Here is a 21,290-nt window from a genome sequence, read left to right on the forward strand (position 1 = left end):
CCGTTCAGATATGAAAATACATGGGGCTAAGAAATCAAACGAAATGGAATTACTCTCAACGATCCACTGGAGACCACAGATGCCTTATACCATAAATTCAGTTAGGTAACTCTGTAGAAGGCAGGTGCTACCACATGTAAAAAGAATGAAATGATCATGTGGCATTATTGGCCGGGATATCTTGGCCTGGGGTTTAGAACGAACTCACAGACTGCTATTATGGCTCCTCACCAGCTTAGAGTATTTCAGAACAAATGAAAATTTGTGCCGGACCTGGACTCAAACCCCGTTTTCCCCCTTCCTGAGCGGTCGCCTTAACCACTTCCGCTATCGTAGCATGCCTCCAGGAGCCGCCCAAATTTCTCATTCTCTCACTGTATTACCGTGATTCCCGTGCAGGGTGACACACTGTTTTCTCTCATCATTGACTTGCTGTGTACCGTTCTGGCACAAATTTACATTTATTCTGATATATTCTACAGGTGATGTGGAACCATAATCGCAGTTTGCTAGTTCATTCTTAATTGAATACGGCTGTTGGTCGTCAGTGCAGTGTTTCACAGTGCACTGAAGCCGTCTGGGGTTCTTGGTCTGCATGGTGCAACGCTTTCTTCTGTATTTGATGACACTTCGACGACTTGCGCGTCAAGCTGACAGGAGTGATTACAACCGAACCATCAGTTTATGGTTGCAAAATATTGACACGAATTGTTTACAGGAAAATGGAAAATCTCGTAGACCCCGACCATAGGGAAGATCAGTTCGTCTTCCGGAGAAATGTAGGAATAGACGAAGCAATACTACTACTTCGATTTATCATAGAAGATAAGTTGAAGAAAGGCAAAAGTACATTTATAGTATTTGATTAGTTAGAGAAAGCCGTTGACGGTGTCGAGTGGACTACACTCCACTCTACGAAACTTTGACGGATAAAATGCAGGGAACTAAAGGTGATTACACAGATTCCAGCTTCCAGTTATGAGAGTCGAAGGACATGAAAGGGAAGCCGTAGTTTAGTAGGGAGTGAGACAGGGTTGTAACCTATCCGCGACGTTATTCAGTCTGTAATTTTAGCAAGCTGCGAAGAAAACCTAGGAGAAAATTAGAATGGGAATTAAAATTCAGAGAGAAGAAATAAAAACTTTGCAGTTTGCCGATGGCATTTTCTGTTAGAGATGCTTAAAGACTTTGAAGAGCAGGTGAACTAAATGTACAGCGTCTTGGAAAAGAGATTATAAGATGAACACCAGCTAATAAAAGTCGTAGAAGGACAATGGAATGTAGTTGAAGTAAATCTGGCAATGCTGAAGGAATTAGATGGGAAATGACACATTAAAATTACCCTGGTCTGCAAAACTTGGAGCAAAAGTAACATTCATATGATGTGTCACTGCCACGCAACGTAACTCGATGAAATTTGGGCTTTACATAGAAAGAATTGCTACAGTATAGTACAAAAGGTAAGTGATAGAAATACACTATGACACGAATAGAAATGTCACTTTTATTCAAAGACAGTTATTACACTGAAGTCCTCGCGATTAACGGATGGGCCTGACCATTCCACCTATTTTAATTCCACCGAGCGCATGAGATGCGTCGAGGAGACGTATTGCGGCCTGTCCGCATGAACCAACGAAAAACTAGCTGTTGCGAACCGCGCTGGTGGAAGAGTGGAACGCCCTACCGAGACCTCCTCATCAGCCTTGTGGCCAACAAGGGAAAACGTTGCAGAGCATGCATTGCAGTCCATAGTCATCACACAACCATGTGTAGCGTTTTGTATTGTCCAGGGAACCATCATGAATCGCGATGACATCATGTCATTATGTTATTGAGTAAAAGTGGTAGCTTTGTTCGTCTGATTGCGTGCTTCTTTCAGTTGACTTCTGTATTGTACTGTACTGTATGCGTGGTCCAAGTTCCGTCGAACTGTGTTACTTGACAGTGACACAACACGCGAAGTTTACTTTCGTCCTTAAATTTTTCACACCAATCTAGTAAATAATCTTTGTTATTTGAGCAGCAAAATTTTGACGGTGGCCAAAATGGCGAACATATAAAAAGCAGACTGGCAACAGCAAGAAAAGCATTTCTGAAACAGAGGAATTTATTAACATCTAATATATGCCTTTTATGAAGTTATTGGTCTGGCTGTAGTCTTGTATGGAAGTGAAATATAGACGATAAGCAGTTCAAACAAGAAAACAATTGAACGTTTTGAAATGTGATAGCATAGAATAATGCTGAAGTTTGGAGGGGTAGATCGAGTTACATTTGAAGAGTTACTGAATTGAATTGAGAAAAAAAAAAATTATGGCACAACTTTACTAAAAGAAGGGATCAGGTAATGGGACATACCCTGAGGCATAAGAGAAGTGACAATTTAGTAATGGAGAGAGGTGGGGGGGGGGGGGGGCTAAAAATTGTAGAGGAAAACCAATCAGGTTGAAGTGGACGTAGGTTGCGGTATATATAGTGATGATGAGGCTTCACAGGATGGGCTGGCATGGAGAGCTGCATCACAGTACCCTGCTGACCAAAGACCACAAGAATAACAGAGATAACTATTTTGTTGGTCTGACAAGAAATTACGAAGGAAAATTACAAGGCGCGCTGCGAAGAATATTCTTTCATCTAGTTTTGCCCTGAAGGCCCTGTGGCCATCTCTGTATCTTTGTGTTAGGAATTTTCCAGGTGTTTCGTGGATGAAGCTACATTTATTTAAGAATTTCATTATTAGCTTAAAATTAATGTATTAATTTTTCATAGGAGAGCAGCTAAATTATTGTTAGTCGGTAATTGTTGAACGAGCAAGTTTGCTGCACTTCACTCCGCGAGTGTGGCGTAAACATCACGTATTCCTTGCCAGGGAGACGTCAGTCTCCAATGTGACTGGAGTTTCAAGTTATGAGCTTTATTACGTCGGACCATATAGTACTGTGTATTAAGTGGCAAGTGAAACCGAAAAACTTGTGAAAGGTTTTCGCTACTATCCAACAATGTATTTTTCATATGTGCCGCAAAGTGCAGCACATGAAACTGCATGGGGATGTTGTGGAGACTGCCACAGGCAGTTTGCCCGCAAATCTCGTCATACTACACATCGATCTCGATGTAATATATAATAACGGAGTTGGTTTGCCGCCGGCACTGCTGCTTGGCGTAGATGTCGCCTTGAGAGACGTGTGCGGCATGCCGGAATCCACGGGTATTTCTGGTCATATTCACCAGCCACCAAACTATCCACAATAATTGCTCTTTGTGCCACTTTTCAGAAAAGTATATTAAGGACGCTATTTATCGCCAGTTTGTTATGATTGTTTTGATTTGGAAAAGGCTTTAGTCACTTCTACGTTGCTCATTGATTTGCCGCTGATATTTATGAGATTGTGCATACCAAGTTCATTTCACAGGAAGTGGTAGACTTGCGGGAAGTGTTGGCAACAACTGTCCGAAATCTGCTGTGATCGCACATTAAGTAACAACCCCTACCTGTGTTCAGAGTTCGTGCTCAAGTTTATGTATAAGCTCAATTTTTTAATACTTTAATTGGAACATTGTCGCCAACAGCTGACAGTGATCCTGATAATGCTTAAAGTATTTAACTCGTAGTCTTTGACATAGCATTTTCAAACCCCAGGTAATTAATTTCCTTCAGCGATTAACATTTTCAGATATTTCAAACATACAGAGGTAATGCTCTAGAAAATCTAAAATACCATACATGTCAAAAGTTAGATTCCCCACAGTTCAGAGTGGGTACTTGTGCAACAACGCACAGAAATTATAAACAAGCTGACAACCAGATTACTGATATAATCCAATTACGAATTGTTCCGAATTGAAAATAACGTAAAACAATCATATTTAAAATATACCAAATAGTAGTATGCAGTCACAGATTGGCAATTAAATGTTAACACTATGAACAAAACAGTTTATAATTTTTATAGACAGCGAAGAGGACTGAAAAATGCCCTCTCACTATAATTTCTACGTATTTGCTTTCTGTCTTTCAAATTCAATTCATAAAACATTTTTCCTCATAGGCTGCGCCTATAGGACATATACGCTAGCATATCAGAAAAGGGACTTTTGATATGTTTCCTTTTTCCTGTGACAATTTTTCAGAGTTATCGGAGAAAATAGCATAAGTCGTGTGAGGTAGCACGCAGCAGGTTATCCTGAATCTACAGCCGCTTAGGTAAAATCTGGTGCGCTCCAATGAAGTGGAAAAGTACCACTACTGTCTCTGTTATAAAGTAATTACTTAGCGAATAATACCCTTAGTTGCAACCTAAACGTTTCACAAATGATGGAGTTTTTGTCATGAAATTGTATAGGATAAAAATAGTCGTAATACCCACTTCAGTCTCGAAAAATGTTCGTCTCTTGCAAAGACTTGCCAATTAGCCTATGATTTGAGAAATATAAAGTTTTCCACTTCACGAATGTTGTAGCCTTTGACTGCAGGATTAATGGGTCATAAATATAGTCAGTTGCACCAAACAGATAGACTGCTCTAACTAGGTTTTACGGCAGCGTCATGACTTCCATAGCTATTGTATTTTTGATCGGCAACCACTTTCTCATTGCTTTGTATTGGCCGCTGTAATCGTTACTGGCGATTACCATGCGTATAGTGAGGGCGAAAATAAATTTACATTCTCAGTGCTCCGTAGAGTGCGTTGTCTCTTTAACCGGCAGTGGGATATTGCTTGTAGAGTACAGTTTTCAGGGTGTTAACATGACTTGAAGAATCATTTCATTGTCATTGTATGGTAGTAAGGGTTTTTACCACAGGAAGTTGCCCACCAAATTATGTGCGCCGCAGCGACACATTCGAAGATGCAGTTTGTATTTGAGAGACAAAATGTTAAAGATCTGCCACATGATGGTCACCCACGGTCAGTAACCGCAACCTACTAATTATGATTCTTTGCTGCACCGACGACAGGGCAACACATCTGCGCGGTGCCGTTTTGGAGTCAGGTTGGTGTACTAGGTCTACGCAGACAGTACCCAACCTCTCCACACGATCAGTTTGACCTCTAGGTTTCCATTGTTAACAGCAGTACAACCCCCTCCCCCCTCTCCAGCACCAAGGTGGGCGAAAAATGTGAGCAAATGAATACCTTGATTGGAGTATGGATCCTTGATGTAATCTTATTTTCAACGACTGACGTTTGATGATCACTGAAGAATAGCATGAAGACACCTGGTTACCATTGCACATCTCAGGTACATCGTCCCATGTGTTCAGCAAGAAGGTGGATTTGTTTGTTTTGGGCCTGTATCAGGTATGAATGATGGCTGATCTCATTACTTCATAGCTGTCGACGGTAATTTCTCCCAACTCATTGTTATGACTTGACAAAACTACAATCGTCCGGTCATAATCGTGGGCTCTCTGATTGCTTTTGGAGATAGTTGATCGGAACTACAAAAGGTGAAATATTAGTTCACTTTATTACAAGAATGATAAAAAGGTATACTTAATACAGTCCATACCCCTTGAATGTGCTGAATTTTTACAAGTGGCTTTGAATATTAAAGCAACACTTGATGCACGTATTTACTAAACTCTTCTCTCGAAGTACAAAGTTCTCAATGTTCAAAAGTACAGTTCTATGTAAGACGTGAGTAACACATGGACTCTAGCTAGTCGATTCGTCTTTTTGATCGGAAACAACGAACTGTGGCCGAGCCTTCCTCTTTCTGTTATATTTCGACCTCCGAGTGGTGGTGCCACGGCGCTGGGAGAGAGGGTGCGGCGTCACCATTCGTCGTTGCGGAAGGCAGCGAGAGATCGTGAGCTGTGGTATCGATGCGAGATGCCGGCTTTGTTATGGCGGTACCACGCTCATTGTTCCAGCCCAGCAGCCAATATTTTGGCGAAAGTTTCGTCTTTCAAGACGATAATTCACGAGCTCACCTTTAGTTAGCAGGAATCGACGTATTGGAATGGCCAGTAGTATTTGCTGACACGAATACGACTGAGCATGTACCAGTCGAAACTTCAGGTGCGTCGTTGCAGCAGCGCCAGTCCCCCTCCACCCCGCCGCTGTCGTCGCCCTTGTCCAGGACACTTGGGTGGGACGTCTTCGAGAGTGGAATAGTCTCGTCCACAGTCTGGACAGCACTCTTAACGAGGATTCATGCATGTCACAATACACGGGATGGGGCAATACGATACTCAAAGCAGCAGATTTGCAAAAACGCGCACTTTCGAACGCTTTTATTTTGGTGGTTTTCTTTTTTTATATAATCTTGACGGCTACGTTGTTGTGTGGTTTTTAAATTTTTCTTTATTTTTTCCCCTTAAGGCGTTTTCTGTCATTTCATGCTCCCCTTCAAAATAAGCCTGTACACGTTTACTGATATAGATGCTGTGAAAATCTCGTTTCGAGAAGTTTATTCGAGAACAACAATGTCTGAAATAAGTGAAACGACTCTTTCGCTCACTTGAGAACATGTCAAGCTTCGATTCATTAATTGAGGAATTACAGTTTGCCCACAAAAGAGAGTGACTACAAAACATTTGTATGGCCCATACTCGAACACTACTTACGCACTAGCCCTTCGCCAAAATGCTGACTCTAGGGCTGGGACAGTGGGTTGGAAGATCCTGTCCTCATACTGCACGGTCTTCAAATCAGGCCGCGTTACCAGGAGACATCGAGGGTAAGCAAAGAATGGCTTAACTTCCGTGAAAATGGAACAGGAATATTGAAAAAAGACTGCCGCGTTACCAGGAGACATCGAGGGTAAGCAAAGAATGGCTTAACTTCCGTGTTAAGTGGAACCCGGAAACCGACCATCCGATGGCACAAGTCAAGGAATCTGCAGCGTACACGCTCACAGAACCGCCTGAGCCCCTGATTCAGACCCTCCACTCGGCTCTGCACCAAAGGACCACAGTCGGTTCTGTCGACGATGCTGCAGATGATGAGCCCCGCCTTAATCTCGGAAGCAAGACTGGCAATCTTTACCACTTCCGCTATCCTTCAGAAACCAGCGAGAATCTCCTCCGATCCAAAGCGACACACGTCATTAGTTCCGACATGGGCCACCACCTGCAGTTGGCTGTACTCTTCATGGCATCTGGAAACACCCTTTCCACATCCGGAATGACTGCGCCCCGGTATGCACACGGAGGGCCCATTGACTTCCTTCCCCTCTTTGGCAGCCATGTTCCTAAGGGGCCCCATTACGCGCCTAACGTTGGAGCTCCCAACTACCAGCAAACTCACCGTCTGTGAATGCCCAGGCCTTTCGGGCCGAGGAGCTTCCTCTGGAACAGGGTGGACGACTGCATCCGGCTCATAGACTTCGCCAGCCACAGATAACGCCCGAAACCTGTTCGTCAAACGAAGTGATCTCCCACTCGACCACGGGCGAGGGGTCAACCTCAGTGCAGGCAGTACCCAGGGCGGCCGCAGCAGTGGATCGATCGGGGGGACACGTGGGTTGTGATCGATGTCCCCCGCATCCCTGCGTCCGACCCCCCATAGTGATACCCTTTGGCAGCAGCCTCAAGCTGTGTGGCTGAAGCCAACAGTGCGTGCAGCAGTGAGCGAAGGGTCACCAACTCAGCTCGCATCGGTACACAGTGCCTATCCATTTCTGAACTCGCTCCAGTTGGAAACTCGTAAAAATATGTAATAAACAAACAGTGTACTCGCCCTGCCGGCCGGTGTGGCCGAGCAGTTCTAGGCGCTTCAGTCTGGAACCTTGCGACCGCTGCGGTCGCAGGTTCGAATCCTGCCCCTGGCATGGATGTGTGTGATGTCCTTAGGTTAGTTAGGTTTAAGTAGTCCTAAGTTCTAGGGGACTGATGACCTCAGAAGTTAAGTCGCATAGTGCTCAGAGCCATTTGAACTATTTGCACTCGCCTTATTAGCAGCAGGAACTCGCAGTGCTCTCTCACTGAAGTGCTAACCGTCACTGCAGTCGAACAGACGCTGTTTTGGAACTTCCTGACCAATTAGAACTGTGTGACGGACCAAGACTCGACCCAGAGCCTTACCTTTCGTGGGTAATTTCTACTTTACCCATTGGTCTATCCAGACAAAATGGTTCAAATGGCTCTGAGCACTATGGGACTTAACATCTGAGGTCATCAGTCCCCTATAACTTAGAACTACTTAAACCTAACTAACCTAAGGACATCACACACATCCATGCCCGAGGCAGGATTCGAACCTGCGATCGTAGCGGTCGCGCGGTTCCGGACTACAGCGCCTAGAACCGCGTGGCCACCGCGGTCGGCCTATCCAGACATAATGGATAGATCAATAGATAAAGTAAAAATTGTCCACGAAAAACGAGGACCCGGATTTAAGTCCGGCACACAGTTTTAATCTGTCGCCAACCTTAAACCATGACCGAAGTGTAGTAGTACAAGAGGAAAAATAAACACAATGTCAGTGAGTTACAGGTAAGTCGGAAAGCAAACATTAGAGACAAGGTTTTTATACACTTAGAAAAAAAAAAAAACGGCGCACCATGAAGGAATTATCCGAATAGGACGGAGAGCGATAGATGTGATGTACATGTACAGAGAAGCCAATGATGAGTCTCACAAAAATCCGATGATGTATTCAAGAGAAAGAGGTTCACAAATTGAGCAATTCAGTAACACGTTGGTCCATCTCTGGGTCTTACGCAAGCAGTTATTCGGCTTGGCATTGATTAACAGAGTTGTTGGAAGGCCTCCTGACGGATATCGTGCCAAATTGTGTGCAATTGGCGCGTTGGATAGTCGAAATGCCAAGATGGTTGGAAGGCCCTGCCCCTGTGCTCCCAACGTTCTTAACTGGGCTGGGACCCGGCGACCATACTGGCCAAGATATGGTCTGGCAAGAGTGAAGACAAGCAGTAGAAACTATCACTGTGCGCTGCCGGGCATTATCTTGCTGAAATGTGAGCCCAGGATGGCTTTCCATGGATGACAACAAAACAGGCCGTAGAATATTGTCGACGCACAGCTGTGCTGTAAGGGTGCCGTGGACGAGAACCAAAGGAATCCTGCTATGAAAAGAAATGGCTCCCCAGACCATCATTTCAGATTGTCGGACCGCTTGGCGGGCGACAGTTAGGGTCGGTATCACACCACTGTCCGGGACGGCTCCAGAAACGTCTTCGGCCTGGAATCTGATTGACTGAAGTAGAATTGCCGTCAGTGATGAGTCCTGCTTCGAAATGAGCTCCGATGAACAGCGAAGACGTGTCTGGAGACGCTGCGGATAGCAGTTGGATACCAACCTAATTGTCGCTCGCCATACGGCCCGACAACGAGGAGTTATGGTCTGGGATGCCATTTCTTTTCATAGCAGGACCGCTTTGGTTGTCATCTGCGGCAACTTTACAACACAGCGGTACGTCGACGATATTCTACGCTCCATATCGTTTTCCTTTATGGCAAGTCATCCAGGGCTTACATTTCAACAAGATAATCTCCGCCCGCGTACGACGGGAGTTTCTGCTGCTTGTCTTCCTGCTTGTCAAACACTTCCTTGGCCAGGAAAGTCGCCGGATCTCCTCCCAATTCAGAACTTTTGGAGCATTACGGGCACCACCCTCCAACCAGCTCGGAATTCTGGCGATCTAACGCACCAATTGGACAGAATGTGGCATGATACCCCTCAAGATGACATCATGCAACATCTAAGCTGAATAACTGCATTCATAAGTGCCGAAGTGGACCAAATTGCTGAATTTGTGAAGTTCTTTCTCTTGAATAAATCGTCCAGTTTTTTTTCTGAAATTGTAGTGAATTGTTTGTCAGGACATGTACATAACATCTGCCGATTTCCGTCCCATTCGGATAATTTCTCCATGGTACGTCGTGCTTTTTTTCTTTTTTTTTATTAGAAGTATTAGGATGGTCAATTATTTCGTACAGTACCAAAAAACTGAGCATGTAAGAACTGCGAAAAATATTATCCTAATATAAGCGATTGCGGGACGGAAAGACGCGAGAAAGAGAAATAATTATATAGAATGCTGCACAAGGTCACGATAATAGGAGTAGGGACAGAAAGGGAAATGGTGATTCTTCGTACAGCACATTTAGGGAACTGTTTCTACGGCTAGCAGTAATACTCCGGTGGTGCAGTTAATCCTGCCACTTACATTGTACGCACGGCGAAAAGGACGTCATATATCTCTATGGTAAAATACAGAGTGGGGCGGCTTTTCAGTAGGCCAGATGTTCGCAGCACACGGAGTGATTAACGACGCCGGCACCTGGGCGGCCGGCGCTGCGCACTGCGGACTATTCGGAGGCCGGTAATTGTCGCGGCCTGCGCTGTTTCCCGGGCTGGCCGAGCGCTCCCACAGGCACGCGAATAATTAAAAAACATTCCGGCCCGCGATTCCAGCGTCTGTAGCGGCCAGGCTGAAATTTCTCGGCGCGGCGCAGAGGTGACATTCGTATCAGAGAAGTCTCAGGTTTGTTGTGTTAGTGCGTATTGCGCAGTTACGTAAGTCAACTCTATGCTTGACCTGCGGAGTAATTCTCTTCAAACCGCTTTTTTTAATACACTACTGGCCATTAAAATTGCTACACCACGAAGATGACGTGCTACAGACGCGAAATTTAACTGACAGGAAACAGATGCTGTGATATGCAAATCATAGGCTTTTCAGTGCATTCACACAAGGTTGGCGCCGGTGGCGACACCTACAACGTGCTGACATGAGGAAAGTTTCCAACCGATTTCTCATACACAAACAGCAGCTGACCGGCGTTACCTGGTGAAACGTTGTTCTGATGCCTCGTGTAAGGAGGAGAAATGCGTACCATCACGTTTCCGACTTTGATAAAGGTTGGATTCTAGCCTATCACGATAGCGGGTAATCGTATCGCGACATTGCTGCTCGCATTGATCGAGATCCAATGACTGTTAGCAGAATATGGAATCGGTGGGTTCAGGAGGGTAATACGGAAGGCCTTGCTGGATTCCAACGGCGTCGTATCACTAGCAGTCGAGATGACAGGCATCTTATCCGCATGGCTGTAACGGATCGTGCAGCCACGTCTCGATCCCTGAGTCAACAGATGGGGACGTTTGCAAGACAACAACCATCTGCACGAACAGTTCGACGACGTTTGCAGCAGCATGGACTATCAGCTCGGAGACCATGTCTGCGGTTACCCTTGAAGCTGCATCACAGACAGGAGTGCCTGCGATGGTGTACTCAACGACGAACCTGGGTGCACGAATGGTAAAACGTCATTTTTTCGGATGAATCCAGGTTCTGTTTACAGCATCATGATGGTCGCATCCGTGTTTGGCGACATTGCGGTGAACGCACACTGGAAGCGTGTATTCATCGCCATACTGGCGTATCGCCCGGCGTGATGGTATGGGGTGCCATTGTTTACACGTCTCGGTCACCTCTTGTTCGCATTGACGGCACTTTGAACAGTGGACGTTACATTTCAGATGTGTTACGACCCGTCGCTGTACCCTCCATTCGATCCCTGCGAAACCCTACATTTCAGCTGGATAATGCACGACCGCATGTTGCAGGTCCTGTATAGGCCTTTCTGGATACAGAAAATGTTCGACTGCTGCCCTGCCCAGCACATTCTCCAGATCTCTCACCAAATGAAACGTGTGGTCAATGTTGGCCGAGCAACTGGCTCGTCACAATTCGCCAGTCGCTACTCTTGATGAACTGTGGTATCGTGTTGAAGCTGCATGGGCAGCTGTACCTGCACACGCCATCCAAGCTCAATACCCAGGCGTATCAAGGCCGTTATTACGGGCAGGGGTGGTTGTTCTGGGTACAGATTTCTCAGGATCTATGCACCCAAATTGCATGAAAATGTAATCACATGTCAGTTCTAGTGTAATATATTTGTCCAATGAATACCCGTTTATCATCTTCATTTCTTCTTGGTGTAGCATTTTTAATGGCCAGTAGTGTAGTCTGGAATACCGAGTCGTTCTACAAATCTTTGTTTTAGCCGTTGTCTCGACAGCAGAAACTCATCCAAATTTCACGAATATGTATAAGAAGCCGCCTCTTTCATTTTCAGATATTGAGAAAGCAGGGGCTGACAGGTGGGAATATTACCGAACTATCAGTTTATTAAGTCATGATTGCAAAATACTAACTCGAATTCTTTACAGAGGAATGGAAAAACTGGTAGAAGCCGACCTCGGGGAATATTCCGAGAAATTTGAGCACACGCCAGTCAACGCTGACCCTTACGACTTCTCTGAGAAGATAGATTAAGGAAAGGCGAATCTACGTTTATAGCATTTGTAGACTTAGAGAAAGCTTTTTGCAGTGTTGACTGAAATACTGTCTTTGAAATTTCTAAAAGGGAGGGAAAGGCTATTTACAACTTGTACAGAAACCATATGGCAGTTACAAGCGTTGAGGGGCGTGCAAGGGAAGCCGTGATTAAGAAGGAAGTGAACAGGGTTGTAGCCTATCGCGAATGTTATTCAAACTATACATCGAGTAAGCAGTAAAGGAAACCAAATAAAATTTTGGAGAAGTAATTAAAGTTCAGGGAGAAGAAATAAAGACTTTGAGGTTTGCCGATGACATTGTAATTCTGTCAGAGACAGTCTTGGACTAGAAAAACCAGCTAAAAAATAGTCAGAGTGTTGAAAAGTGTGTATAAGATGAACATCAACAAAAGCAAAACAAGGATAATGGAATGGCGTCGAATTAAATCAGGTGATGCTGATCAGGAAACAAGACACTTAAAGTTGTAGATGAGTTTTACTATCTGAACAACAAAATAACATGTAGAGGGGACATAAAATGTAGACTGGCAATGGCAAAAAAAAGCGTTTCTGAAGAAAAGAAATTTATCAAGATCGAATATAGGTTTAAGTGTCACGATCTCCTTCCTGAAAGTAAATGTATGGAGTGTCGCCATGTATGGAAGTGAAGCATGGACGAGAAACAGTTTAGACAAGAAGAGAATAGAAGCCTTCGAAATGTGGTGTACAGAAAAATACTGAAGATTAGATGGGTAGATCACGTAACTAATGAGGAGTTAATGAATATAATTGGAAAGAAGAGAAATTTGTGGCACAACCTGACTAAATGAAGGGATCGGTTGGTAGGACACATTCTGAGGCATCAAGGGAATCACCAATTTAGTACTGGAGGGGAGCGTGGAGGGTAGAAATCGTAGAGGGAGGCCAAGAGATGAATACAGTAAGCAGATTTAGAAGGATGTATGTTGCAGTAGTTATTCGGAGATGAAGAGGCGTGCTCAGGATAGAGTAGCATGAGGAGCTGCATCAAACGTATCACTTCGTATTTCAAAATTATTGAACTCATTGAAATACTTTTGTGTGTTGTTTACCAAAATACGTCGCTCGCCATTGGGTATTTTGGAAATCGCTTTCGCATTCCGTTTGTTATGTATAGGCTTCGGAAAGCGGCAGTTTATTTTTTAACTTTGTTACAAATTTGTCAATATTTAATTTGTAATCAGTAAGAAGTTTAAAGTCTCGGTCCCCTACAAAAAGCTCGTCAATATTTTCAAATTCACTTACGGTATATACCGAGCGAGGTGGCGCAGCGGTTAGCACACTGGACTCGCATTCGGGAGGACGACGGTTCAATCCCGTCTCCAGCCATCCTGATTTAGGTTTTCCGTGATTTCCCTAAATCGTTTCAGGCAAATGCCGGGATGGTTCCTTTGAAAGGGCACGGCCGATTTCCTTCCCAATCCTTCCCTAACCCGAGCTTGCGCTCCGTCTCTAATGACCTCGTTGTCGACGGGACGTTAAACACTAATCACCACCACCACTTACGGTATAGATGCCTCTTGATGTGTCAGCACTTAAAAATCTGTTCTTAATTTTGTATAGGGCTGGAGTTAGTAAAAGATTCCTACTTGAGAAATGGCAGGCACAATGCTTTGTGCAGCTTGGGTGGCAACACAGTTGGAAGCCTACAAAGCCAGTCACACGTTGGTGTTTTGTTGGCGAGGACAGTCCAGCCCGCTAGGTGTAACATCGCAAAAAAATACGTATATTTTCGTATGCGAAATTTCCCGTCTCTTGTAATGGCCGCTAAACCAGCAGAGTTGGAAGCAGCTCATACGAATGAGACAGATGATCCTTACCTTCAGGGTGGAGTTGTCTCCAGTTCTCGTAAGAGAGAGAGGATGACAGAGGAGAAGACTTTTTTATTTTTTCAAGTACTTGCAGCAAACATCAAGAGACAAAATTCATCAAAGCCTGAAGTAGATAACCCTGACAGGCATTTACTACTGTCATTATTAGACAATTTGAAAACTGTGCCACATTTGAAGATAGACGCAAAATTTGAAATAACGTCAGTTTTGAGGAAGTAAAGCAGGTCTTACATTTCACTAGAAGACTGTAATTTTCAGTTCAATTAACACACACCTGTAATATTCAACCACGATATTATTGCACTTGGCCATCATCAGAAACACAAGGTGACGTTTCAGTGAACAAGTACAATGGTGACTAAGGGAAACGCATCGCACTGCCAATGCTTTCAGGTCAGCTGTGCATGTACTGCCAGCGCGATTACACGTTGCCTCACGATAAACCTACCAAAACGGCCTCGTTGCCAGCTGTAGTAATATTGTGGTCGACCCGTATATCGATATCAACCTATTCTTGCATCCAACCCAATCCAAACTGTACATCAAACTGCGACGCTATGTTTTCACCTGTAACATCTGGTTCGTCAGTGTGTACTGATTTATTTTCTGTATAGATTAAATGTTAAAGACTTGGTTCATCGTATTTTAATATTCTACAAGGGGGTACCCAAAAGAAACTGAGCTTTTGTTTCACCTGTTCATTCACATTTTAAGCATAAACCTTCAATCCCCTTCAAAGTAGTCTCCACTTGCACTAATACACTTCTCTAATCTTTTATTCCATTTTTCAGGACATTGTTTAATCAACTTTTGTGATACGTGGTAGCGCCGGCGTCGTCGTTCTTTTTTTTTTCTTCAGCAAATGCTTTTCATTCATGTCTCTTTTCAGGCTACGAAACAAAAAATGTCGCAGGGGGCAAGGTCGGGTGAGTATGAAAGATGAGGAACAGGGGTCACACCAATTTTGGTCAAGGATTGCCATACACACAGCGCTGCGTTTGCAGCGGCATTTTCATGAAGGAAAAACCAATCACCCTGCTGCCACAAATCCGGCCGCTTCCGCCGCACATTGTTGCGCAGTCCTTTCAAAACTGCCTGACCCTTCGGAACAGACTCTAAATGGACAACTCCTCCCACATCGAAAAAACAAATGAGTATTGTTTTATTTCATCTGACTAGCTTTCTATGGGCGTGGCGAACCTGAGCTCTTGCAATGTCTGCGTTGTTGCTTTAGTTCAAGGTCGTAAGCAGAGCTGCAAGTTTCGTCATCTGTGATAATTTTTGGAAAACATTTTGGATCATTTAGGGACTTTTCTTTCAAAGTAAAGCATGCTTGTAAGCCACCTTACTTCTGTTCAGCAGTCAACAATCATGGCACGAATTTGGCAGCCGCCCCTGTTATTCCCAAGTCTTCTGTCACAGTTCGCTGCATTGAACTCCACATGTCACCCTCGACAGCTCCACAATTTCTTCAGGGCTGCGGAAGAAAGACCATGACGAGGTTTGTCATCAGTTGACATTGTACCATTTTTGAAACGGGGAAATCACTCAAGCACGTGAGTTTTTCCTCATGGTATCGTCCTTGTATTACGCGGTTTTTACACTTAAGAGTTTCCGTTGCAGTATTTCACTAGCGTGCGCTGTTCGCCAAAATCAGCCATTGCAAAAACGACGATCACACTAAATAGTTGTCACTGTAAACGCTGCCGAGACTAGCCCTGACCTCCTGCAGCGACGGCACTCGGCTTACTCACTCTGGAACGTTCGCTGTGTGTGCTCACAGCGGCAAAACACGCTACTACGAAAGCTCTGCCCACCAAAAAAAATTAGTTTGGTCTCGTTTTGAGTACCCCGTCGTACATCTGAACAAATTACTGTTAAGAAACCATCATTAAAAACAAATATATATTTAAAATAAGCGTTTTATTTACTTTAAAATGATTTTAGTCTGTCCTCTGGTTACTTACTACTCATTACTTACGTACTTTTGTTTGTCAGATTACCCCTCAGCACAGCACAGAATTCATTAAAATTAGTCACAGACATTCTGAAGCAGTTGAGAAATTTTGCAGTTTTCTCTCAACTGTTTATAGTTGTCGGTGGCATCTGTGTTTCCTTTTCAGTAACAAAGCGAAAAACCAACACTTCCTCGTCAGAATCCATTTCGTAATTGGCTCCCACAAGCGCACAGACATGTCGTGCCACAGTACTTCAGCCGCGCGATTCAGTCATGTGCCTGGCAATTCAACAGCGCGGTAGCCGCGGTTGAACCTTTGGCTGAATCGCCGCGACGAAGTCGTCAGTCTGAGAGAAACCTAAATCGGTCTATGGTATTGGACAATCAGTAAATAAATGTGATTGAAATACCAGGTGTCATAGGCACATTGGAAGATAGAATGTCTGGACAGTTTCAAAAAGAATTCAACTGATTCTGTGCAGTAATTTGCTACTGCGGGGGAGTCGTGAGTGCATCACCCCACGCCAGAAACTAAACAGTAAATCTCTGTAAGTCCATCGTTATACAGATCGTTGCGGGATTTCGGCTGTTCAGTATAAAATGTCGAATCAAAACACCTCCACTCGTCTAATTTCCAGTTATTTTCTTTGAGCAACGAGTCTCAGCGCTACATTACGCCATCTTCAGGCCCCCTGATCGACGTGTAGGAAGAATCCTACCTCTGATCCACTCAAAATAAGGGCCAGCATACAGTGATCCGTAGATTTCTTCGTAACACAGCGATGCCTGCGATCGATGTTTCGATATTTTATTTTGAAACAGCAAACAGTCGCTCGAAGCCAGTAGTCATGAGGAAGAACATGGTAAATCAGATTTAATTTGCCAGTGTGATTTTGGTAAATGTTTTCTGGAATTATGTCTACCTCGTATATTTGAAAATAATAACTGACGAATATTTCTCAAATCCTCCAGACCAGTGGATACAAAAATGCGGAGCAAGAAATTTCGATCACAAAAGCAAAAACTATCTTTCTAAATAAGACAATTCACCTGCTCGTCAAGGCGGCTAGAAAATAGGAAAAGCGAAAGCTTTGTATCACAAATCGTTTAAACATCCAACATACTTGGCATACTGTAGCTGCCATTTATTTCAACATGAAAAGGCAGTGCATAGTGGTAAATGTTTTGTATCAAATGAAAAGGTTATGAGACTGTAGATGGGTGTAAATAGACCTTCCAGAATGGCCCGTCACGGATCGAATCTACTCACTGGACAAACGTTAGGTAAATTACACTGGACTGTAGAAGAACTATGTTGAAAAATAAGTGCACGATGATTTAAAAAAGCATTCGGTCACAGTGCGTGAAGTATTCTCGTGCCCTCACTTCGACAAGTCAGCAAAAGTAAAGCAGATCTCAGCGAGTGATCACTCATATAGGACAGTAGTAGAATAAAAAATCCAGATCCGCTTTATATTTCTTTTAATTAAAGTTGATTATTGCTTTCTAACTTTTCGACGAAAAATGCTGAATTATCTGGCTGCAGAACACTTTCTATCGAGTTGGCGCGAAGTTTTCCTTCGTCGGTGCTCTTGCCATGGCTTCCTGAATTTCGCTGCTTCGACAAGATTACCTCCTCTACCAAATTACCACTGAACCATTAGATATCCTACTTTACCTCCTTTAAAATAACAATCGTCCAAATTTCTGTCCATTGTTACCAAGAAAATAGGGTAGATTATGATTTCCCAAGAATCTGAAATTAATAGCGGAAAAAAAGGCGCTGCAAGCTTTTGTATTTATTAATATAGCTCATGGTGGGCCGTTTCCAGGGCCATCCATCTACCAACGCAGTGCCCCTCTACAACAGTGTCGGTCCTCTTCTTGGTAATAACCCTGAAATATTTTTGCAATTAGAAAATAACATGATATATGTCCTTACATGCTTAGCTCTTCAGTAGTAACACCTATGTGTAAAAATGCAGATAAGAACTTCACATCCAGTTGCAGAACAATTCATTGCTTCCAATTAAACAGGAAAATTGAGAAACTAACCTCCAATTGTATACCGATACATTCTTGCGAACAGAACTTGTTAACTATTGTTTTTTTCGGTGTAAAGAAATTTCTACAGGCAATATCAGTGTATCACCACATGAATGAAGGCATGGTTCATCTACACAACACTCTTTACATTGAAAAAATTTTATTGATTATATCGATTGTAAGATTCTATTTATGTAACTAGGATTTTAGGTGCAAATAGTATCCCTTTTCTATGGGTGGAGTTTTAACTTCATTGCAGGAAGCGGAGGACTACATTGACAAACCGTTCCACAAGACCGAAACCAAATCTCGACAGGAGGAACATAAAGTATTAAACCCCACAAGGTTCAATGCCGTTCTTTATCTATATCACCCATATAAATCAACATGCACTAACTTGAAGGGACCGTTCGCGAATTGTGATGTTTTGTGATAACATAAGCATGCCAATAAAGAACGCAAACTCAACCACCCTTAAGAGAACCATGATAACTGAACCAGCCTGTAAGTCATTCACAGCAAACAGTTTTAGTATAAATCTCGCGGAATTTCCCATTGCGTAGTTTGAAACAATAACAAAAAAAGAGACCTATAGGTGTTGCAAATAGACTTCAGTGGTGAAAACGCTAGTGGAAAACCTGTGCTCAAGAGTCGTTGGTGTTCAGTAGAACAGGTAAAAGAGTTTAATCAATTCGCACATAAATTACTCACGCTAGTTTTGGACTTAGGAGAATTGCGCAAGACGAGGCATCTGCGAAATTTGCTTAGTTTCGCTAATAAGCATCCAGTGGCATTACTTTACGTATTAATAAAACTTAAATGAATGAAGTATTGATTCAGCATCACAAAGCAGTAAGAATATTGTGTAAAGCAGGTAATTACACGTCTTGCCAGAGCCCCTTTGAAGGATTTGTAGCCGGCCGGGTGGCCGTGCGGTTCTAAGCGCGTCAGTTTGGAACCGCGTGACCGCTACGGTCGCAGGTTCGAATCCTGCCTTGGGCATGGATGTGTGTGATGTCCTTAGGTTAGTTAGGTTTAAGTAGTTCTAAGTTCTAGGGGACTGATGACCTCAGTAGTTAAGTCCCATAGTGCTCAGAGCCATTTGAATTTTGAAGGATTTGTAATTTCCACAATGACGTTTGCGGCTAATGGTGAAAATCAGCTTGAAGTGATCTGAAATTCAGGCAATATTACGCAAGACATACTTGTAGCTGCTACGCACACTTTGATTTCTTGTTCTAGGGAGGAAAAGTAAGCTCCCGGCAGAATAAAAACAAGAGGTCGGGAATATCTACAGTTCAGAACGAGATTAAGTTCGTATCTTTTTATCCGCAATTTTACAGAACGACCTCATTATCTTTGCTCAAAGATTAAGAACTCGGGATACCCCACTTTATCAATTGGCCGAACCATTAAGGTTTCTCTGGCGGTGTGCTGCGGTTCTGTGGCGTAGGGATTTCATTGTGTACCATGCCTGCAGACATGTACGCGCAAACAAAGAAAAAAAAATTAATAACCTAGTTTGTAATTAAAACTTCATGATTACCTGTCGTAAAATTAACTTCGAAAGTACCACAAAGAAGAGTCATTACTGTTCACAGTATACATAAGTTATCTATTGTACAACGTTGGATGCTTTGTGACTTTCGGATGTTTGGATTGTGGGGCGCCCAGCGCTTTGACGTTCGGAGGCGATGGTGTTGTCAATAGGATGGTTACAGCACCAGAAGGCTAGCGGAATGGACCAAGACTGCGAAGATCGATGACTGATGCAGGGGCTGGCCGTTGACCCTGAACGCAAATAAATACATCATTTTACGCATAGATAGGAGAATAAATCCATTGATACGCTGTTGCCGTTAAATCAAGGGAAACAATACAGCCATGAAATACCACCTAGGAGTAACCGCCCGGTGCAACTTAAAAGTTTAATGATCACATGAATTAGTTCTGGATAAAGCAAATGCCGGACTTAGATTAATTGGAATAATATAATGGAAATGTTATTCACCGTACCCGGAAGTGCATTACAAAAATTTCGTCCGACCCGTGGACCTTACCAGGTTGGATTAGTGGAAGAGAAGGAGACACGGCACGTTTCGTCAAGGGGTCGTTTAGTGTATCAGGGAGCGTTACGGAAATGCTCAGCAGGTTCCAGTGGGTAGATGGTAAAAGTGATGCGCTGTGCATCACAGAGAGGTTTCTTATTAAAATTCCGAGAGCATACGTTCCGTGGAAATTCAGGCAACGTATTACTTCCTCCCATATACGTCTCGCGAAGCGATGCAAGGAGAAAAACGGAACAATTGTAGTTGGTACGGAGGCTTACCGACAATCGTTCGTACACACAGCATACACGAATGGAACAGCGAAGGAGGAAACGATAATGATACCACAAGTATCCTCCTCCACACAACGTGAGCTGCCATGCGTAGTACAGATGTAGAGATAGGAAGCAGTTTATTTTTTATTTCGAGTCTGCGTTTCCCACCGTCCTGAAGAAGCCCAGTGGAAACTGTAGTATTGACGGATCTAACGTGCTCAGACTTTTAGGACCGAAATTATGTGGTTGGAAGAGTTTCGTGATTTGAGTATATTGATTTAAGAACTCATAGTTGTGAATGAATATCTAGGGTTTTTTTTTTTTTTTTTTTTTTTTTTTTTTTTTTTTTTTTTTTTTTGACTGAAACAAGTTACATCTTGTAGCAACAACGTAGCTTGCAGCAACTGTACAAAGTGATGGTCGTCAACCTCAGTACACTCATTACAACGACACATACAGTTTTGCCAGATATTCCTGTCATCTTTCATTCGGCAACAATAATTCCGTTTCGCTCTACGGTCTGGTCACGTTTTTCGATTAGACGCCACTTCTGCTACTTACGTGTCCCTGATCTACCACGGTAATTGTACCGAGAAACGACATCCACAGTTTAATCCGAACCACGTATCGCTCTTGTAGAATCTTCGCAAATTGAGAGGTGAAGGCTAGATTGAAGCCAGCTGAAATATTCCGTTTTGCAGCCAGGATTCGTCCCGCAACGTTTCGGTTTCCAGGCACGCGCTGTACCACTTCCCACAAGACTCGACTTTTCTTCAGTGAAACTGACTGCTAGGACAGTATAACTAGTTTCCTCTTCAATTCCTACACCAGCGCCC

At 43.5% G+C, this 21,290-nt stretch overlaps 1 protein-coding gene across 1 annotated transcript in view; it reads left to right on the forward strand.

The window, feature by feature from the left end:
- Positions 1-21,290, forward strand: part of LOC126154274 (uncharacterized) — a 108,207-nt gene that overhangs the window by 71,964 nt on the left and 14,953 nt on the right. The window lies entirely within an intron of this gene.

The sequence above is a fragment of the Schistocerca cancellata genome, chromosome 2, assembly GCF_023864275.1.
Source record: "Schistocerca cancellata isolate TAMUIC-IGC-003103 chromosome 2, iqSchCanc2.1, whole genome shotgun sequence".
Lineage (NCBI taxonomy): Eukaryota > Metazoa > Arthropoda > Insecta > Orthoptera > Acrididae > Schistocerca > Schistocerca cancellata.